Source organism: Cydia amplana, chromosome 2 (assembly GCF_948474715.1).
Source record: "Cydia amplana chromosome 2, ilCydAmpl1.1, whole genome shotgun sequence".
Lineage (NCBI taxonomy): Eukaryota > Metazoa > Arthropoda > Insecta > Lepidoptera > Tortricidae > Cydia > Cydia amplana.
In genome coordinates, this window is record NC_086070.1 from 20,416,687 (window position 1) to 20,425,763 (window position 9,077).

A 9,077-nucleotide genomic window follows, 5' to 3' on the forward strand; every position below is an offset into this window, starting at 1 on the left:
TTGCACGGTAATTTTTAGGACCAGTGAACGCATATAAACCTATATGCTTTCACTGTTTAGGACCAGCTGGGGGTAAATCACGTACGCATTAATTATTCACTGCTCTCTTTCATGAATCAACTTTATTTTATTTAAATAACGTCCATATTGCACTGGTAAAATAAATGTGTATTAAAGGCTGGCTATATTAGAGTATTAGAGTAAACAAAGGTATAAAATTTCCATTTACACTTAGTTCAACTCAACTGAACTGCTACAATTAGAATAGTTGTTTGAGAGCTACAAATAAATAACGCGAGTTCCTGGTTAATTTGAGCCGCGGTCTGCGGGATTGCCATTCCAATCGCACGGGCTCGGATGAGTCGATAGATCCGAACTAGAAACAATTGAACATCCACCGCGAATATATAAATGAGAATGATGAGAAGATCGTCTATCTCCATCACTCTTGTTCTAGCAATTGCAGTGTCGGGGACACAAATCAGGGGCAGTCCGGCTACGCATATCTAGTACCTATTTAAGTATCATGAAAAGGGGCCGAAGCGGGGCACATTGTTTGTAATAAGGTTCTTGAGTGGCGACCGCGTGCCTGAAAACGCAACAGCGGAAGGTCTCCATCAAGTGTCTAGTGACTATTAGTATTAGTACCCACAACGTTGAAAAGATCGCAGGTAACTGGCGGACACGGGCAGCCCATGTCTTTTAGAGGAAGACACTTGCGGTTAATATGATGATGCCTCGAGGCCTCTTTAGATTGGTTCCTCGAAGAACTGTGCCCGCATTCGCCAACTATGTGAACTATACACAGCCAGTTCTAATCCCACTGCACTACAATCTCGGTCTATTCGTAGTGCGGTCAGCCGTAGAGTGGTCTGGCTGTGGTCCTCGCGGACCGGATTCCCGCGATTTTGAGATCGCATTGCACTCGTAGAAACTTCGAACCTGCAACGTAATTGTGTAAAGTTTGCGAGGATTTGTGTCAGTCGGTTTGAGGATTTAAACTGTTATAATAGTAAATATTACAATGACAACATACTCGTAACTCGTAAGGCATTTCATTTTACAGACTGAGATGAGAGGTGACTTAAGTCCAAAGGAAAATGCATCCCAGAGTATAAGATTTATACTGGAGTTATAAAGGTAAACTGCTTCGGCATTTTCAACTCGCATGCGGAGAATATTGTAACTTTTTATTATTATCTATAATTTATTTATTATCTATAATAGGTATTTGGTTCCGATTTCATGTCATTTAAACAAATGTAGGGAAATGTAGTAGTAGTAGTAATCACTTTATTGCACACAACACAGGTGTACACAGGAAATGGGATTTGATAAAAAACGGGCATCGCCGTCATTCGAAGTATCGCAAAATCAAATAAATTACTCAAACTCAAAAACCAATACACTGAAAGAAATATTGAATGTAGGTAAATATTAATTTCACTCGTATTTTATAGTAGATAGATAACGAATAGGTATGTAGGATGTAGTAGGTCTAATTATTAGTAACAATAGTAGTTTGGTTACAAGAATAGGTAGTCGTTTGTGTTACAAGGGATCAAAATGATATATGTTCGTCAAGGGCGTACATTGAATCCTGAATGAAGCGATTCGGGATCTAAAGTAAAATCCTGAGCGTAATGAGGGATTCAAGTGTTAACGCCCAAGACGAAATAATTTTGATACCGTGTGACACATACCTACTAACTACTTTTCACATCAACTATGAGGAAAATAAAACATCTTAGTGTTGACACAATCTGATGCTTAAACAGATTATTTAAGCTAAAAAAATAATGTGCAAAAAATGTAAAAATAGTGTGCTAGAACAGAAAAGTGTTACTTTGATCCGTCCTAGCAGGGAAGAAAAAGCTCTTTTCCGAATAGGTGGTGTGAAAAACGATTTCCAGGGAGTTGGTAACTTTAGTTACCTACCACTATTTCTAGAGAGTTGGCAACTTTAGTTACCTCAAGTAATTAGTTTTCCTGGAGATATTGTTGAATGAGGTCGCAATAACAATGTTAAATACGGTCAGACTAATACTCGTGTACAATGTAAAGTAATAAGTTAAGCTCGGAGTACACTAAATTATGTTTCTGTTTGACTAAATAGCTAATAGTTGACTGGTAGAGAATGTTAATGTCATTAAACCCTTAATATTTATTACGTACATTTTACTTTGTTTTGTGCAAAAGGTTAAATATTTAAAAAAAATTGGCGCAGTTCTATATTAACTAATAAGATTAGTTTGCCAGGCTATGTGCGCCTGGCAAACTAATTTTCACCTCAGCAGCTCGAACAGGGGTACTTTGCTTCTTAAAAACAGTGAGCAAAATGCGATTTTGCTCACTGAGTGAGACAAAATGACATTCAAGTGACCTTTATAGTCAAATGTCATTTCAACATGCGGGGTCTAATACAAGTTCGAAATACTTGGGTTCTATTATCTCTGTCCCTTTCACACTGTTAGCAAGAAGAAACAGACAAAAAAAGTTACGACATTCAACGGTATATTCACGGTTTCTAATAGACCCCCGAAAAACTTCAGACCGCATCGTTCCAAACCACGTACGAGTATGAATTCTTAATAATTTATTAATAAAAATAAAGTTTAAGATTAGATAAAAACTGATAAAATACTATGTTTTAGGTATTTTATAAGTGATGAAGAAGGATTACATTTTTCAAGTCGTCTAATAGGTTCTCACTGCTCCGATGAAAAATTTTGTGTACTACACGAGATCAAAGTTATTTACATCTCGTGCGCTTTTGAGTCCCTTACTACGCTCAAGATTCTAAATTAGATTCACGAGCGTAGCGCGTGAATCTATTAGGTATAGAATCTTTCGCTTGCACGGGACTCAAAATAAGCACTTGAAGAAATATCAAACTTTGATCTCTAGTTGTACAAATAACTATTTTCAGTAGTGAAGTATTTTTTTTACCTAACATTTCTGGTAAATTTTGTCTTGAAAGTTGAACATTTTGAAAGTTTTTCTAATTAACATATACATATTATAGCTCCTCTAAGAAAGGATTTTTGGAAATTCATCTTTAAGTGGGTTGAAACTTGGGTTTAATATATTTTTAACTACTTACTACGTATAAAGAGTCGCGGGTGCAAGCTAACCTGTTAATAAAATTTATCCGGCGAATACATCAAACAAATAAATACCAACTTTTTCGAGAATTGGTTCAAAATGAGAGAAACTTCTCTGAAAATTATAATAATTAAATGGCAGAACTTTTGCAAACTGCCGTATTCAAAATACCTACAGGCTAATTAATAGCACCAACTATTCAACGCCGTGTGTAAACAGTGTTGCTTTCATAAAATTCCACCCAACATCCATTTGCGTCCAATATCCACCTAAAAACTGTGGTTCTAAAGCCTTAAACGGCTAAGAATAAAGACTATATTCCTTTGTTATATGCAATAGGAAACCGTTTTAGAAGTGTAAAATGGTCTCGATTTCCCGCCATTTCCCGTTGCGCTAGAGTAGTCCCGTTAAAAACGAATCATTAACGAAATTAACGTTAAAAGTTACGTTTTATGACCTAGTTGGATAGGTACAATGTCTTTTTATAGCTAGCGTAAACGGTTGCTAGACTTGAGATGTTTTTTGTATTCTTACGACGTAGCCTTTTTATTATTTTGTTGACAGCTCCGAACATGTTTTATTTGCCGGTTTATTACCTACGTATTTTATGCGTGATGGGATTAAAAGGGCTTTTAGGTAAATGAATTCACATCTCTCGTAGTCAACAAGGGTGCAGACATTAATGTAGGTACACCTCTATAGCTACTCTCGATGAATATTTTATTTTAACTTATTGCATTTAAATCGTATTATACGGAGACATACAGATATATACATGATAATGAGAGCAACAAAACTTGACAATTAGATTGCTATACTATATCCTTATTACTAGATCCATCACACGTCTTCTGGCAGCTGTACATCGGTGGAGGTCAGAGAATGCCGGCTATTTGAAGAAAGCGAGTTTTAGAGCTTGGTGAAGTACATAATATAAAGGAAAAACCGTATGAGTAAAGTCCTTCTACGTAAGTATTTTTTATGTTAATTTGATTTTTGAATTAGTTTTATTTTTAGTATTATCTTTTACCTAATTTCGTTTTTAATAAAGATAAGATAAAAGATAGTTTATTCAAGTAGGCATAATTACAGTGCGCTTATGAACGTCAAATAAAGCTAGGTAGACCGGCTCCAACCCTACACCTCTGCCCCGAGAAGATTTAAATCCCCCCTCAATTGGAGGAGGGTATCCCAATATGGGACCGGCAACAAATTCGGCGGGACACATCTTTTCAAAAAAAAAATTACATCTTATAATTAACATGCATTACGAGAAAATAAGGAAAAAGAAATACAATTTAAATTACTATAGAATTCATGCAATTATACACAGAAGGTGTAATAGAAATTAGATTTAAAAATATATACATATGTACATGGAATCATACAAATACGTAGCTCTTTCAGAAAACATCAAATTCTTACAAAAGGAAAAGAAAATATAGTTATTAAAATAAATGGGAAAACATATATAAATCTGATTGATTGTTATGAATTAAAGTACCAACATAAAATATTTGATGTGCTTTCTTAACTGAGCTGTGTCACCTATAATTCTATACATACCTAATACAATGTTTTTAATTGCTACTAGTTATTATTAGTTTCTGGTTTGGACCATGCATGTTTGTCTGTCAAGTAGTCCTCGACTCTGTAATAAGCCTTCAACATCAATGACTTTTTTAAGTAATTTTTAAGAGCTGGAAAGGGTAATCTTAAAGCATCCTCAGGGTAACTTGTTATAAAAATGAATGCATTGCCCAACGAATGACTTTTGTACTTTACGGACACGAAACTTTCTGATAGCAAGCTTATTTTTATTTCTAGTGTTAAAGTTATGGACATCAGAATTCTTAGTGAAGCAGTCTAGATTCTTAATAACATAAATAATACTATCATATATGTATTTGAAAAGTCTTATAATAGTCTTGGTCTTGATAGTCTTTGAATATCTTTAAGTACCTCTAACCGTTTATTTTAACCCTACAGGTGTTTCTCATGGCCCCATAGTTTCTCTTACCCCACCTAACCTTATTACAAACAAACAAACAAACAAATAAATAAATAAATATTATAGGACAATCTTACACAGATTGACTGTCCCACAGTAAGCTCAAGAAGGCTTGTGTTGTGGGTACTCAGACAACAATATATAAAATATACAAAAACATAAATACATAGAAAACACCCAAGACTCAGGAACAAATATCTGTGTTAATCACACAAATAAATGCCCTTACCAGGATTCGAACCCAGGACCGCGGCTTAACAGGCAGGGTCACTACCCACTAGGCCAGACCAGTCGTCAAACCAACCAGAATCTTTCTCTTTTACTCCAATGAAGGTGTAAATTTAGAGTGCCCGCAATTTGCGAACTTCGATTTTGTGCCTATCGAATCTACGAGCAAAATAATTCGCACTCCGAAGTAGGCTATAGGAAGCAATAATTTCCACAACATTATGTTATCGGTACTTTAATTAAGTAGACGACACAGGAAATTAATATTCATAGGTTTCTAAATTATTCTATGTTGTTGTAATATAGCCAATTTGAAAACGTCGGCGGGCTTTTGAAGTTTCAGTTTGTTGCATATTTTTAGAATTAATATTAAATAACGAATAGCGAGGTGTTATTTTAAGTCAAGGTATAATAAATTAGGGATATTTAGATCAGAGAATGGGTTATTATTAAAATAAAGAGAGTTTCCTTGACCTTGGCTTCGGAATTTATCACGTTTATTTTGAATGTTAATTGTGAAAACATCTCGTTTAGAATTGTAACAATTAGGATTTTTTTTCTAATATTTACACACATTTTTTTCTAATATTTACACAGGTATTACATACATTTTAGACGAAACCTAATGTCACATAATTAGGTACACAAAACACTTACTTAACTTACTTTTAGACACCGATGGTCATCGTTTGCTTACAGTACCCGTACCACGAGTCACTGACGGTGTCTACACTGACATAATATACGCTAACGTCTACGTAATTATGCCAGCACGAGCGAGATGCATACTTAGAAAGTTACGTCACGCTAGCATTTATGTCAGTGCCAAACTGGTGGTAGCTGCACCGAACAAAAATAGACCAAGAGCATGTCGGACCATGCTCAGTGTTAGTGTTACGTAGTAACCAAGCTGTCAGAATAGGCTAAACTAGGGGCTATTATAAGCTATAAATATGTACATTGGATGCAAAATAAAGATTTCTATCTCTATCTCTATTAGTAAGTATCATGTATTACAATACTAAGAAGAGAAGACTTTGAGTAACTCAAAATGGCTGAACCGATCATGTTTAACTTTTAAATAACTGACCATAAACTGGTTACCTACTTCGTTTACCTCAATTTTTAACTTTCAGAGCGACAGTCGGCCATATTTAAGAAAAAATAGAACGGAAGGTAAATCTACTTTAGTTTATTGGCAAGTGCTGGCCAATTATCGGGAAAACAATGGTGTACAGAATGCGATACGAAATGTTGAGCGACCTCTTGTTAGCTTGGCTGCGTTCCAAACTTACCTCTAACTTTACCTCCATTTCTGTGTTTTTAACAAATTTATTATTACAATGAGGGTTCCAAATAAAATGTATTAAATAAACAAGTACTTGAATCCGATTCACGCAAGAGATCCAGGGAACGGTACAGGAGCTCCGTTTGCGTTCGTTACACGGTGTGCCTCGCAACCCTCCAGCTTCTTCAGATAGAATATCGTGCCCGATTTGTATGTATTAGATTGTATCATTGCACACTATCGCTCACTTTACGCGTCCAAAACGTGGTAATGAGTCCACTTGTGTTCGGACAAGTGACTATCGGACGACCGTCAGCATTCACATTCACTTCTTCTGATACCGGGCGTTGCCGGTCTTGCTGTGCAGGCTTGACGAAACGACACGAACACGACACGAACGAAATAACTCGCGTTAAAACATTGAAAATTTCTATGAGGATTTGGCGAGTACTGGCAAGAAATCCTAATCAGTTCAGCTTCAGATATGCCGGTCGACCACATTCGGGCCGAAAACAACTTTGGTGGCGCATCCACCAGCCGCAAGATCTTGGCAATAGAAGTGGTCAGGTATTTGTGAGCACCTTGGCCACTCCTCTATATCTGATAGTAACTGTAAGAGTAAGCGAGAAAGCGTCGTGGCCAAATATTAGGATATTTGGCCACGAGCCATTTACTCGGAAATTCTTATCTCCAGGTAATTACTAAGAATACCTATATTATATTAGCTCCGTGCAAAGCGGGTGGTTGGGGAAGCCGAAACGATCGCAGCGCTTGATGTGGCCAATAATGACAAGATTGGTAACCGTGTTTCTGTCAATTCCCATACTTCTCAGTTATTTTAGCTTTATAATCATACTTACGATAAAAATGGGTCACGATAGCTATTGTGTGGTAAACTGCAATAATACTGGACGAAACAGTAATAGTAAATTTTATATATTTTCAACGCCGAGCTAGATATTAGCCTTTTATACCATATAGTACTATTCCAGGCTTAACAACGTAATGCCTAAACATTTTATCTAGTCTATGTCAACACAAAGTTTTTCTTGTATGTTAATAAAATAGTATGGCTAATACAGTGTACCAACATTAAGTGATTGTAATATTAGTTATTGAAAGCCCATCAAAAGCACACTTTTGGCATGTAGGGTTATCTGTCGTCTGTCACAAGCATGTCACAAGTCACACAAGTGTCACAACAGACATTGTGCCTATTAAGCGGGAGAACATACATTTTTAACATAAAATGTGTAGGTTAAAACCTGTGAAAAAGGTCAAAGTTTTTATAATTGCAAGCATCGTACGTATCCCCAGGAAGAGGATCACTAAGTGAGTCATCAAAACATAGTGAAACATGCGTTTTTCATTGAAACAACAACGAAGGAAATTGACCGAATAATATAAAATACACAGATAATTCTTACTGTTTTCAGTAAAGCAAAAACCAGGTGTATTTAACATTAAATACGAATAGATTCCGCACATTGTTAAGTACATTATAGTAAATATTTTTAAGGAATAATCTTTATTTTGTTGCGCTCGCTATTTGACAGCGCCGACCACGTTGCGAACGCTAGGCGGCGCTGCCATCGTGCACGGTGCCAATAGGCTATACGAGGGGCGTTCAAAATATTCTCGGTATTGATATCTTACAACCTCTTCTAAAATTTCTTTCGTTACTGGCCGCTAAGGTTTATTCATTGACATTAAAAAAAAGTATAATTCGAAGCGAGATGTTCTTTTGTTTTTCTGCAATTGCTGAACAAACATGAACATCATGTGGGAATTGACAATGTTAACTAAATTAGAACATCGATGCGTGATAAAATTCTTGACAAAACAGGGTAAAAATCAAAAAACCATAAAAGAGGAAATGGATTGTGTTTACCGTGAGTCTGCTCCTTCTTTATCTACCATTCAAAAGTGGTCAAGCGAGTTTAAACGTGGAAGGGAGAGTGTTGAAGACGACCCTAGACCTGGCCGGCCTGTAGTAGCTACTTCACAAGAAAATATTGATAAAGTGGAAAAACTTATATTGGAAGATGGTCGAGTGAAGGTAAAATCTATAGCACAAGTAACCAATCTCTCTATTGGTACCATACATGATATTATCCATGACCATCTTAATATGTCAAAAGTAAGTGCAAGATGGGTTCCGCGAATGCTGACTCGGCTTCAAAAAGGCATGCGTGTAGCTTGTTGTTCCGATTTTATTGACCTGTGCGGTGAAAATCCTGATGAGGTGCTGCAAAGAATAGTTACTGGAGATGAAACCTGGGTTCATCATTATGACCCAGAGAGTAAACAAGAGTCCATGCAGTGGCACATTAAGGGTTCAGCTCATCCCAAGAAGTTCAAGGTCATCCCTTCAGCTGGCAAGGTCATGGCCACGATATTTTGGGATTGTGAAGGAGTATTACAGATCGATTATAAAGAAAAAGG